Raw genomic sequence first — 14,263 nt, forward strand, 5'->3', positions numbered from 1 at the left:
TTCACCCAATTAAACTCTTAAAGACTCGCTCCAGAAATGAAGTAATATTCACTCCAATTAGGATACCTAAAAACCCCTTCCGGAAATGAAGTAATATTCACTCGAATTGGAACACCGTAAAAACTCCCAAGAGAAATGAAGTAATATTTACTCTTACTTGAACACCATAAAAACTCTTGTGAGGGATGGAGTTAACTAAAACTCCATATGAATGGAGTATATTAAACTCTCAATCGGGAATTCGCTAGTCGACGAGGCATTTACTCCCATCTGGGATTATTTTTGTTTAGTGTGTGAGAATAAGCCTGCAGTATAAGGGCGCCGAGCCGGGCGATTTCACGCAAGGTTTTCTTTTTCTTTTTTTGTCGGCGCTACACCGTTGACAGTGCTTCTCACGGCCAAAGCAGCTGTTGCAGCCGCGGCTATAAACAAGGAGAGAAAAGGCGAGGCAGGCGCGTCATTGGTACCGCGCATGCGTAGATGTGGTCTATTTCAAACTGTAGATGTCGCTCGTGCAGTCCCGAGTTCAACGCTCCGTTGTTCTAGACATGAGTATTGACCCTCTGTACCATTGATGCAGGAATGAACTCCGGTCTTGTTCAGTGCATAGTGCACATAATCAATTTCCCAGGACGCGTGAACTCCGACGAGAACTGTCCGCGCCTGTTACTTACGCTGTACTGCGCCCAGCAGTAATCCATGCTAGTCGGCTGTCTATTTCGTGCATTCTGTTGCGAATCGGTGGAATTTCACAGCTGGCATCAACGCCTTCGTGTGTAAATTGCTGGTTTGGGATTCCACAACACAACAGCAACTACCAGCCTTCCGTAATTGCTTGTTTGGGATTCAACAACACAACAGCAACTACCAGCATTTCGTATATAGGGGCGCAATCGCAAACAAGAGACGTTCCGCGGGCAGACTAAGGCTACGTTCTCACTTGGGAAGCGGCAAGCGGCCGGAAAGGCCAAAGTCGCCGGAAAATCTTTTCCTCGCATGTTCAAGTTGTTCACATTTGTTTTGCTACCGCCGCAGCCGCCGCGGCCGCTTTCGTCACATCCATCTAGTCTGCGTACGTTTGTCGGCGCGGTGGCGCTCATTATTGCTTTATTTCGAGCGGTATGTTCATTCATTGACGCACCCGTCATCAAAAGTGATCATTTTGGGCAACTTCGAGTGTCACATGCGACCTTGGGTAAATTCCTCGTTGGTGTTCAGTGATTCTCCTCACACGGGCACAGTAGCACTGAGTCACAGGTTGGTGCCTAGGCATGATTATATTTCTTTAATAGCTTTTATTTACAGGTTTTAATAACATTCCATCATATCGTATTATTGGCGGCGCCTCTAGTACACCAAACCTAAATCCCGGGCTAGCCCTTGTGTGGGGGCTCACCGAAGCCTGCGCGTCCTACATGAGACCTACGCTCCCAATCTATCGTCGCGACGAGAAAAGCACGCCGCAACTTATGCAACATACCGTGCACGTGCGAGGAGAATTATGGAGCCCCAACGAGGAATCTGCCTATTGTCTGCCATGGAAGTGGAAGAAGAAATGGCTTTTATACTTCTAGCTACTTGTTTTCTAGAAATGGACAATGAATAAACGCAAGAGGCGGACACCTCGGAAACGGCGGTGGTGGGTTCGCCTGGCTTTGCTAAAGTGTTAAAATTTGTGTCACGCCAAGGCAACGTCACGCACCTCCGGTCGCGCAACGTTGAATACTATCGCGAGTATTGCTGACAGTACGTTTTAGTACCACTCTTGTCCAGTGGCGTAGCCAGAAATTTTGTTCGGAAGGGGGAGGGGGGCTCACGTTGCTGCGCGGCCTCCTCCTTGTAGAATTTGCCTAGCGATCAAATACACGAACAATAACTGCATTACTATTGCCAATGCCATTGTATATTAGATGCTGCAAACAAATTCTTGAACGCTACGCACTGTCAAGGAAAATGTGTATTTTTTCATAAAAGAATATATTCGTATATCCCATAAATTGTGGCAGAAATGACTGTTATCAATGCTACCACGTTTTTTTGTGTATATATTAGGTAAAGAAAATGTCACATGAACTTTAGGACTATATCAATTCGAAACCACCAAAGCGGTGCGTGCAGCTGACATGAAAAACGTAAAGGCCATGAACAGAACACGTTGAGGACAAATATTTTGATGAAACTTTGTCAATCAATAACCTTGTTTACATTTTTGTACATATGCAACGGCCAGGGAAAAACCTGAATGACACTGTCTTTTGTTGCAATAGATTGCGCAGGAGCAGCTGTTACCGCTCGTGTATTGTAATTACACCGAGATTATAGTCGCAAGAGTGAGTACATATAAAAAGCAGGAGTTCTGCAAAATATCCACCAGAAATGCGAAGATCGAATAGAATATGCAAATGCGAATGTACAATTCTCGATAAAGGGCAAAAAAATTGTCGCTGGCGACAAAGTTCACTGCTGGTATACACAAAAGCTCGCAACAAGATATTTAAATATACGTATAAGTCTCCAGTAAATATACGTATTTAAGCAAACGTCACTGTATATAATGCGTCAACTTCACATAGGGAAGGGGTCTTAACACTTGTACGTACATGACTCACTTTATTAATCTGAGCGCGTGTCGATTGCAATAAACAGTTTGTAGTTCTGCTCGCCCGCGTCTGTCGTGTCTTCTTCGTTTGTATGTGTACTTATGTGCGCTGTATCTGAAAGTATAGCTATCGTCCCTACATGACTAAAAAGTAAACCTTGTAAAACAATAAAACACGTGTTGTACACGCATCTCTATCGCTTTCTGGAATTCATCTCTCTTTTTACTCCTTCCCAACATGGTTTTCGACGTTCCTTTGCGTGTGAAACCCAGTTTCTTCAATTTATGCCCCATTTGCACAACTTACTATACAATAAATCACGATCATACTCTAAGTTTTAGGTTTCGCGATGTCTTCTGACACAGTATCCCATCAACTACAGTTGCTAAAGCTTTCTATGCTATAAATTACTGACCACTTACTAATCTGGCTTGAACACTTACTAACCAATCGAAATTAGTTTCATATAATGTAGTGATTTTCTTTTTCTACGTAATAAATCACGCGTTCCGCAAGGGTTCGTACTAGGGCCCATTGCTTTTCTTCATCTTTTATAACAATCGCCCGGCCTCATATATTCCAGCATACATATTCACCCCGGTGATTGCGTGGTTTGTAGGGAAATATGTAAACGCTAAACCCTAAACAAGTTTAATTTCGCTATTGAATCCTAACAATAATAACAATTGATGTGAAAAGGGGCACATGGAAATAAACGCAGCGACGTGTAAAAAGATGTCTATCTCTCCACGGCGACAGCGACTGAATATACACCATCAACTGAATTCACCGCAAGATTAATATTCGACATAGAAAGTAGTACAGAATTGAAGTTACCACGTATCATATTGTGGTTCCAAAAGAAACAAATTAATGCTAGACAGCGCCAAAACAAAATATATAATTTTCCATCTCGGTACACATTCTTCGACCCAGCATCGATTACACTAGTGGCGAACTCGAACAGGTAGATTCAATCGAGCACCTAGGTGTAAGACTAGACCGGTCACTTAAAGTGGAAGCCACATATAAAAACCTTCCGTAATCTTGCATCGACTTGCTTTGCATTGCATAGAACGAGGACATGCTTTAGTTTTTAGCTATAAAGATAAACCTTTTTTTTCCTATTTTCATTGCCAGTTAACGTACTGCAGCGAATAATGGACGGGGAGATTTACTGAAAAGGAAGTTTGTTGACGCTATCTACAAGGAGACTAAAAGTGTGGCAGCAACAACAAAGATGCAGGGGCGTCTGCATGAGCAGGCGTTTGGCGTGTTGCGACACCACGCACCCGAGCACATAGGGTCGGACCCTCCCGCGCCTAAGTGTGCGTGGTTTAGCCATGCCCGGGGAAAATGGGATCTCGGGGTTTGAGGAAGGGCCGAGTGCTTGGACATTCATGGCCCCTCAGCAGAGGAAACACATCCCTTTGGCCTCCCCGCTTCACGTAGACGGCAACCCCGGACTGAGCCACCCTGGGGAAATCGATGGTTGCGTTTTCCTGTGTCTCTTTCTCCCTCCAATCTTGGTCTTTCTGTCTCACTTTCCATCTCTCCTGTCTTTACTTCGTTTTACTTACAATTTTCCGGGCAGCAAGGGTTAACCTGGTGTAGTTTATATAACCTTGGGTGTATTAGATTAGGTTATAGTGGCTATGTACAGCTGGCGTCTGCGTCTCTTTCGGGTCTAGTAGCAGCCCCTTGTTGAGCTCTGTGTTCGGTGGCTATAATTGTATCCAAAATTAAAGAATTATGTATGGATGTATTCTTGTCACGTGACTTGTTTATACTGTCATTGTTGTTTATACTGCCTTGTTTATACTGTCAAGACCCGACATGAAGAAGCTACGAATGAACATTTCTTGGAAAGATGAAGTGACCTTACAATGACTGGTTTGAAGTGTCTAGATACCGCCACAGATGAGGAGTGCCAAATGCGCTAATGACATATGGACAATTTTTCCCGAACTTATATGCCTTGATACATATCCACCTGGAGCTTCTGTACCCGAAGTACCCGAAGTACTATTGTACGGAAGAGAGCCTACGGGATTCCTCATGAAAAGAAAGTATGGCTGAAACAAGAGCTGCAACAAATGCTGAACTCTGCAATAATAAGGCCCTCAACGTCACCTTTTGCGTCTCCTATACCTATTGTTCTCAAAGAAGATGGTTCACTGGGACTATGTACTGGTTATCGGCAAATCAACACCCAAACATAAATATATCCATTCCCTATACCTTTGATCGACATCATTATTGATACTAGAGGATGCCAATGGTTCTCACGAACCGAGTTGTGCAAAGGTTACTTGTAGGTACCTCTCCCGGAACAATCAAAGAAGTACACGGCTTTTATAACACCATTTGATATATATGAATACAGCTGTCTGCCATTCGGTTTGAAGAACTCGGGTGCTTGATTTCAGCACATGATGAACGGGGTACTTAAAAATTTCATCGGAGATTTATACAATGTTTATGTCGATAGCTTCATCAGTTACTCCCGTACCAAGGAAGAGCGCTTTTCCCACGTCTCTCAAATACTAGAAGCGTTGAGGAAATCACAATTGAAAATAAACACTAAGAAAAGTGAATGCTTTTAGAGAAAGGTGGTTTTCCTTGGCAGAGTCCTGGACGGCTTCACGAAGACTACAAAGGAGCAGTTCGTCCAACGAATCAAGGAACTGCATAAGCCGTAGGATGTTCCTCCATGCGTGTATTCTTGAGATTGGCGGGACGTTTTCGGGCGTTCATTAAAGACTTTGCGGTGATATCCAGGTGTCTTTGTAATGATTTGGTTTTCCTGAGTCAACGAGGGGCTGTTTACCCGGGAGAGTATATTTAGACTTGCATGGTTCAAATTATTGTGGCCACCACTGAGACTAATTCACAGTGCGGGAAAGAAACAACGAAGCCGATTGTTAACAAGACATCAACATATAATTAACACAAACTGTCACGCACACAAACCAGCTACCCAAGATACTAAGACTAATAGAAACGTTCATGCACTTATAAATGTGCTCACACAATAAAGAATTATATATAACAGTAAAGTTCGTGACCGGTCACAATTACCTGGCATGTGTCGGTGCCGCTGTATGGGGTGGAGTTTCGACGGCCAGTCAGATGCAGGGCGTTGGTCAGGTGAGGATAAGACGCTACTTGCTTCTTGAGGATCGCCCGCAGCTCGGCCAAGGATTCGCAGGAGGGAAGTAGGAAGGGCTTGCCTTCAGCATCATGTCACTCGGACCCACGAACACCAAAGCCTCGAGGTAGGACCGAGGCCAGATCGTCGCTGAAGTCATGAAACTCGGGCCCGCAGCCCGACAACTTCGGTTCTCCGTAAGTCTTAAGAGACTCGGACCCACAGTCCAACAGCCTTGCTCCTACGCCAGATGCTCTTCAAGTCTTGAGGATGGGACCCGGAGCCCGAAAACCGCGCTTTGCCCACTCTGCACACCGGCTTTTCTTTTTTTCTTTTCGAACGCCGCCTTCCTTCTTCTGTTCTTTTGCTCCCTCTTCCAGAACCCGTGTGTCTTCGTGATTGGCTGTTGGCCGAGGTGCCGCGTCAGGCGAGCTCGCGCTGAATCCCGCCATTCTTTTTCTTCTTTTATGGTCACTGGCCATCCGCTGCACCAGACATGGCCACATAAGTCTTTGCACAGGACAAAAAGTCCCCCTTTTCGAAAAAAAAAGTCTTTTTCATGAGGAAGAAAAAATAAGCAACAAAAACTGCAGCGATGCGTTTGGACCCATGAGACTTCATACAGTCCATGTAGTAAACATATTTAGCGACATGCAGACTTCAACAACAAAAAAGTAAAAGAAACAGGGAAACATACAGAAGCATCAACTTCCTAAGTGCTAGATTCAATAGCTGATCCTCACCTACTCAAATAATCAGCTCCAACATTTTCGAAGCCTCTTATGTCTTCGACCTTGAAAGAATATTCTTGAAGAGCTAGGCTCCATTGAAGAACTCTGCTATTGAGATGTTTAACCCGCGACAAATACATCAGAGGTTGGTGGTCTCTTTGGATTGTGAAGGTAGTTCCGTATAGAAAAACGTGGAACTTCTCGATTGCCCATACTAATGCTGAGCATTCTCTTTCAATGGCGGATTATCATGTTTCACGTGGGAGAAGCTTACTGCTCAGATAGAAAACTAGATGAAGAACCCCCTCATGTTCTTGCATTAAAACTGCGCCTATGCCGGTATCAGAGGCGTCTGTGCGGAGAAAGAATTCCTTCAGGAGGTTAGGCGCCCTTACAATGGGTTTAGAGCTTAAAGCGGTTTTCAGATCCTGAAATGCATTTTCTCTTTGAGGGGTCCAAATCACCCGGCTGCTTTCTCTTTTTCGCGTTAACTCAACAACAGGTCGGGCCTTCTGCGAACAGCTGCCAGAGTGTGTTGACATGTTCCTCTCAAGTAACTGTGGCTACTAGCACGTCATCTATATAGTGCACAGCGTTATTCAAGCCAGCTAGAAGAGTGCGCATGAGGCGAGTGGAAATTGCAGAAGCTGTCCTAATGCCGAAGGGCATAAACAGAAATTGGTAGTGTCCGGATTGTGTGGAAAATGCGGTCTTGGCTCTGGACTTCTCTTCGAGTGGCACTTGCCAATAGCCCTTTGCGAGATACAGTTTTGAAAAATAGATCTTGTTTCCCACTTTCGCGAACATCAAGTCTGTCCTTGGTATTGGCTCTGCATCTGAGACTAGCACAAAGTTCATGCTCTGGAAATCAATGCACGCTCGGTACGTTTTGTCTGGTTTTTAACAAGAACTAGAGGAGAGTTGTAGAGAGAATTTGAGCGTTAGATCACGCCTAGCTGTAACATTTCATTCACTTCCCGTTCAACAATCTCCTTCATGGAAAAAGGGAAAGCATATTGCGGTGTGTTAATCGGTTCTGAAGTTGTCAACTCAAGGCAACATTCGAGGAGTGTTGTCTTGCCCGGTACTTCCGAAAATATGTCTTTATAAGCCACTAACAGTTCTCTCAGCTCAGATCTTTGGCTTTCATCCAGGGCATCAGGTGTTCGAATGCTTTCGATACGAATGCCTGCTTCAGCTTTAAAGCTTGGTAAGGGGGTTTCAGTTTCTGGTTCTTCTACCACGACAAACGAGGAAGTTTGGAAAGCGGCTAGTGGTTGGCGCTCTTCATAACGCTTCAGCATGCTGATGTGGAATAGTTTATTTGTATGGCCCACGTCCAACCAGTAGTGAAAGTTGTTTTTCTGTCCAGAGACTACAAATGGTCCCTTCCATTGCATCATGAGTTTGTTATCACCGCTTGGGAGGAGTATGAGCGCGCGATCTCCCATCTTCACCTGACGGCGACAACTGTTTCGGTCGTATTACCCCTTTTGAGTCCTCTGAGCTTTGCAGAAGTTCTGGTGAGCTAACTTCAAAGTCTCTTCTAGTCGGTTTCTGAGGTTGAGGACACATGCGTATGTCGTCTTAACATCTTCCTAGAGCCTGTCTCTTGTCCAGAGATCCTTGAGTATGGCCAAGGGTCCTCGTACTTGTCGTCCGTATATCAAGTAAAATGGCGAAAAGCCGAGGCTTGTTTGTGGCACCTCACGGTAAAGAAAAAGAAGAGGTGCAAGATAACGATCCCAGGCTTTTGGTTTTTCTTGGCCTAGTTACCACAGCATCATCTGAAGGGTTCCATTGAAGTGCTCCACCATTCCTTTAGACATTGGATGATAAGGCGTTGAACTGAGATGCTTGATCGCGAGTAAATCACCTATTTCTCTCATCAACTGTGATGTAAAACAAGATGCCTGGTCACAAATGATCTCGCGTGGGAAACCGATCCTTGAGAACATCTCAACCAGCCCTTCGATTACAGTTGCTGAGTCAATAGAAGGTGAATGAATGGCATCCGGGAAGCGTGTTGCAAAGTCTACAAGAGTGAATATATATCGGTTGCCCTTACTCGATGTTGCAGTCAGGGGACCGATGATATCTACTGCTACCCGTTCGAATGCGGTATCTATAAGCGGCATTCGTCCAAGTGGAGCCTTGCCCACTCTACCTTTTGGAAAGGTTCATTGACATACATCGCACGTCCTCACAAATGTTTTAACGTCCTCTTGAAAGCCTGGCCAATAAAATTATCCAAGGACCCGTTCCGTGGTTTTCCGAATGCCTTGATGCCCGGACAAGGAGTTGTCATGTGCCATATTAAGGACTTAAAGGCGTAGGCACTTCGTTACCACTGCTCGATCGATTATTTTTCCTGGGCATATTTTATAGCATTTGTACAGTACAGCCTTCATCCAGGTATAACGTATGCGCGGTTGTACCTTTTCCCGGAATATTTTTCCGACTTTGCTTCTACAAACTTGGTGTTGTGTCTTTCTGTTGCTTTGTCCGAAACATTTCTCTTGACAGTTTCAAAACTCCAACGCCCACCGAGGAATATGGCTTCGAAATCTTGGCACCCACTATAACCTGCAGAGAACCACTGTGTTCTTTCGTAGCGTTCATTTGCGTGATTTACTTGTACACAAGTAAACGAGGTTGCTTTCCTGTTGGGATCTGGTTCCATGGGTTGGCGCGATCCAGGAACGTTACCAATGATCACATCATACAATGGTCTCTCCATGCACATTGCGACCGAAACAGCGGAGAAGTACGGTGATGTAATGTTGAATTCTGCTTCCGGAACAACATTGGAGCTGCCATCAGCCAGTTGTATGATAGACTCAGTGCCTATCATTGCTGCGTCCGGTACAAGAGCTCGTCGAACGACTATACTGTTACTTCCTGTATCTCTCAGAACCCACACGGCCTGTCCAAAAAGCTCTCCTTTCAACACTGGCATATCAAAAGATTTCCTCGAACAGACTCCCAAAGCATTAGACAATGCCTCATCTTCCTGCTTGTTAACACATTCAAAGCCTTCCCGCGCATCCTTTGCTGGCCGGGAGGTAGTATGTAGCATGCTGATGAGCCTTTGGCACCCGGTTCATTTCGTTTGCATGATTGCACGTGGTGTCCATATCTGCGGCAGAATTCACAATATGCCTGTTTTTTCTTCATACGGCAATCCGATGTGTTGTGTCTTATCACATATGAAGCAACGGACTTGAATCTTTACACCTGGTTTCTCATTCGTTTCTGTGCCAGGATTTTGTTCTAGCCTCTCCTTGACCACCAGCAAATTATGCTGCCTCTGTGCCTCCAAATAGTGATCTGCCGCTTCCAAGACCTCATCCACGGTCTTGCAGTTTCTTACACGAAGAAAAACTGCCAAATGACTATGGCACTTGTTCAAGAATTGTTCTGCGACTATAAAATCTCGAACCGCATTGAACTTCTTCCCTTATTTTGCCATCTCCACCCACCGGTCAAAGTAGCTGAACAGCAGAGTAGCACACTGCTTGCCGGTTTCGCCATCCTGCGGTTTACTTTGCCGAAATCTCTCTCGGTAACCCTCATCAGTAAACCGAAACCATTGCAACAAGGCTAGCTTTGCTTTATTATAATCCAGGGAGCCTTCGGGCGATAAACGACCAAAGACTTTCAGTGCTTCACCACCTAGGCGCAAATTGAGAGCGGTGGCCCACTTTTCTTTTGGCCAGCCCTGTCCCGTGGCTACATGCTCAAAGTGCTTTAAATATGCGTCGAAGTCATCTCGAGCATCATTGAACATGGGGATAAGATTAGGTGGGTTGATGGGGGCCGAGAGTTCCGCTTGGTTCGTGTGACCTGCACCATTTCCACTGCTTTCTCTTACCTCAGCGAGCCTCAGACGCAACCGCAAATTCTTTTCTTCGAGCTCAAGGCGCTGTTTGGTCGCCTCTCTTTCCGCCGCCCGTTCCTCATGCGCCTTCGGATCTTCCCCGAGCCTTGGCGACTTGCTCGTCAGCCCAATTTCTCAACTTCGGCCCTGCAGCCCCAAGCGCTCACCCAACGTAATAAACTCTGCCAAGCTCATATTCACTTTCCGGTAAAGCAACTGCGAACCGGCTTTGTCATGTCGCGGACGCCAATTTGTGATGATTTGGCGTTCCTGCGTCAACGAGGGGTTGTTTACCCGGGAGGGTATTTACACTTGCATGGTTCAAATTACTGTGGCCACCACTGAGACTAATTCGCAGTGGGGAAATGAAACAACGAAGCCGATTGTCCACAAGACATGAACATATAATTAACACAAACTGTCACACACACAAACCAGCTACCCAAGATACTAAGACTAATAGAAACGTTCATGCACTTCGATATGTTCTCACACAATAAAGAATTATATATAACAGTAAAGTTCGTGACTGGTCACTGTTACTTGGCATGTGTCAGTGCGGCTGTACGGGGTGGCGTTGCGACGGCCAGTCAGATGCAGGGCGTGGGTCGCGTGAGGATAAGACGCTGCTTGCTTCTTGAGGATCGCCCGCAGCTCGGCCAAGGATTCGCAGGAGGGAAGTAGGAAGGGCTTGACTTTAGCACCATGTCACCCGTACCCACGAACACCAAAGGCTGGAGGTAGGACAGAGGCCAGATCGTCGCTGAAGTGATGAAACTCGGGCCCGCCGCCCGACAGCTTCGCTTCTCCGTCAGGTGCTCTTGAAGTCTTGAGGATCGCACCCGGAGCCCGAAAACCACGCTTCGCCCACTCTGCACACCGGATTTTCTTTTTTCTTTTCGAACGCCGCCTTCCTTCTTCTGTTCTTTTGCTCCCTCTTCCAGAACCCGTGTGTCTTCGTGATTGGCTGTTGACCGAGGTGCCACGTCAGGCTAGCTCGCGCCGAAACCCTGCCATTCTTTTTCTTCTTTTATGGTCAGTGGCCGTCCGCCGCACCAGACACGAGCACAGAAGTTTTTTACACATGACAGTCTTACAAGGCTCACTCAAAAGGAAGTTCCCTTTGTGTGGGGCGACGAGTGCGACCGTGCATATGAAGGACTGGTGTGCGCAGTATCTTCCGATTTAATCCTGATATTACCTGATTTCGCCAAACCCTGCGAGCTATGCGCTGACATGTCCAATTATAGCATAGGATAATTGTTATACCAACGAGGTTTCAGCCAAGACAGAAGCCACCACTTAAAGGTCATTGGCTATTACTCCTACACCTTTTCAAAAGCGGAAGTAAACTATACCACCACGGAAAAGGAGGCCTTAGCAGTAGTGCTTGCGTTACGATACTTCAGGAGTTATTTGCAAATGAGGGTCGTCGGTTCAAGCTTTTCACGGACAATCAGGCTTTGACATACCTTCTGAGCCTTACACAACCGAAGGGAAGAGTGGCAAGATGAATTTGCGAAATTCAGCAGTTCACGTTTGATGCTAGCCACAGACCTGGTGAAAAGCTGCCTGACGCGGTCGCGTTATCAAGGTTGCACATACCACCAATAAACAACGACCAAGGGGCACGCGTCGCAAGTGTTTGGGAAGACACCGAGGAACTAAAATTAATCGACGGAAAGATTGTTGTACCTCAAAGCTGCATATCCAAGGCATTGCGGCTCTATCTTGACAGTCCACACTCAGGGGGGGCATTATGGCTTTTGGCGGACTTACTGGAAGGTTCAGAAACGTTTTACGGGGAAGAACATGAAAGCCGGTGTAGAGAAATACGTCAAGACCTGTCATCGATGTCCGACTTATCAACGCCAAGTTCCGCCCAAAAGGAAACCAGATGGGCATTCCTTTGTATTCAGATATCCCCTTTGAAGTCGTGCATCTCGATTTCGCTGAAATCAAAAAGAAAGGGGAGGTTGTGCGCCGGACTCAGTGTTTTATGGTGGCTGTTGACCAGTGCACACGTATGACGGCGGCCAAGCCCGGAAGAGGAGATGCAAATAGTGTTATTGCACTGATGGAAAGAGAGGCATTTAGACACACCAAGGTGATTGTTTCTGATAATGGACCTGCATTCCGCAGCGAGAGGCTCCGTCGGTGGGCAGCTTTACGTGGAAAAAAATATATCATCACACTTAAAGTAAAATAAAATATATCTTTCCAAGAAGCACGGAAGCGTGTTGCTTTTCTTCATACCACAGGATATGCTGGTGCGACACGTAAGGAGGCAACGCCGCAGCAGACTCCAGCGTCTGCCCCGCCCACCAGGAGTGTGGGCCGTGCAGATGTGCCACCAGCCCCCCCAGGCGACACAAGCCAGCACTGCTGTGACGTCTCTGAAGGAGGGCCTATCGACCTCTGAGTTTGTGGCCCCCAAGGCCCGGCTTTTCGAGGCAACGCCCACCCCGGAAACACCCCACTTGTGTGAGCGAACGTGCAGCGTCTCCCAGGAGTCGATGGACACAACCCCAAGCCAGGCGGCGCATCCAGCGCCTCGGGAGCGCCGTGATTCTCACGACCGCACCAAGAAAGACCTAACCCGGATTACATGGCCTGGAAAGGCTCCGTAAGCCAACTTGACATATCTTGACACACAGTAGAAAAAACCCCAAAATTTGGGCACACAAATATTACACTGGAACGTGAGAGGTCTTATGCATAACCTCGATGACACTAAAGAACGTTTACACAAATACAATCCAAAGGTGCTGTGTGTTCAGGAGACACATCCTAAATCTGCACAAACTTTCTCCAGCAATACGCTATTTTTCGGAAAGACTGGGACGACGCCGTTACATAGTCCAGCGGTTTAGCTATAATAGTCGACAGAGGAGTTGCGTGTCGGCAACTGGAACTCCGAACACCTCTTTAGGCAGTTGCTATCGAAGCAGCGCTATTCAATAAACTAGTCACCATCACGTCTATACACATCCCCCCCCCCGCAGTTAATAACTCTCTAGAACAACATTTCAAAGCTTTATTGAAGAACTTTATTGTCGTCGGTGATCTAAACGCACATTCTACATGGTGGGGAGAGTCTCGCAGGTGAAGCCAGCGGACGACTAATAGAAAAGTTCACTTCCTCTTCAAGTGCCTACTTGCTTAACAAGGAAGAACCAACGTTCTACAGCCCTACACACACAACATTTTCTTCCATAGACCTAAGCATCGCCTGTAGCTCACTTATGCTATATCTGGAGTGGGATTTTATTACTAACCCTTATGGAAGTGATAGCTTTGACATCGTTTTAAACCTTGAAAAACAATCTGAGTGCATTACAAACGCTCCTCGATGGAAAGTCGAATCAGCCGAGTGGGCGACGTTTCGCGAACTAGCACACTTGCCCTGGAATGATACGCATGTACTTAGTGTAGACGATGCAGTAGCATACATATAGTTTTTTATTGATGCTGCATCAGTATGTATTCCCCAAACAAATGGGTCGCTTTCAAAACGACGTATTCCATGGCGGAATGAGGAGTGTAGGGAAGCCCGGAAAAAGCAAAACATGGCTTGGAATCTCCTTCGTAACCGTCCAACCACAGACAACCTAATTAACTTCAAGGCAATTAAGTCACAAGGTAAACGAACACGCCACCGTGCTATTCGTATTATGTCACAGTTGGAAAGACAGGTTTGTAAGGATGGTATGGTGAGCCACATTGTCGAAAGCGCCTTTAAGCGTCTAGTGCTAAGATCGCCCCGGTGTTGTGTCGTGAGGTGTGTTCAAGGACTTGCTCCTTCAGCTGAAGGAGAATGTCTTGCGTAGAAAGGTGGGGATCCGAGCATTGTTTGGGGCAGCAAGTCGCTGGATTCTATAGGATAAGGTTGAATTTGCTT

This window comes from Dermacentor silvarum, chromosome 2, assembly GCF_013339745.2.
Source record: "Dermacentor silvarum isolate Dsil-2018 chromosome 2, BIME_Dsil_1.4, whole genome shotgun sequence".
NCBI classification, from domain to species: domain Eukaryota; kingdom Metazoa; phylum Arthropoda; class Arachnida; order Ixodida; family Ixodidae; genus Dermacentor; species Dermacentor silvarum.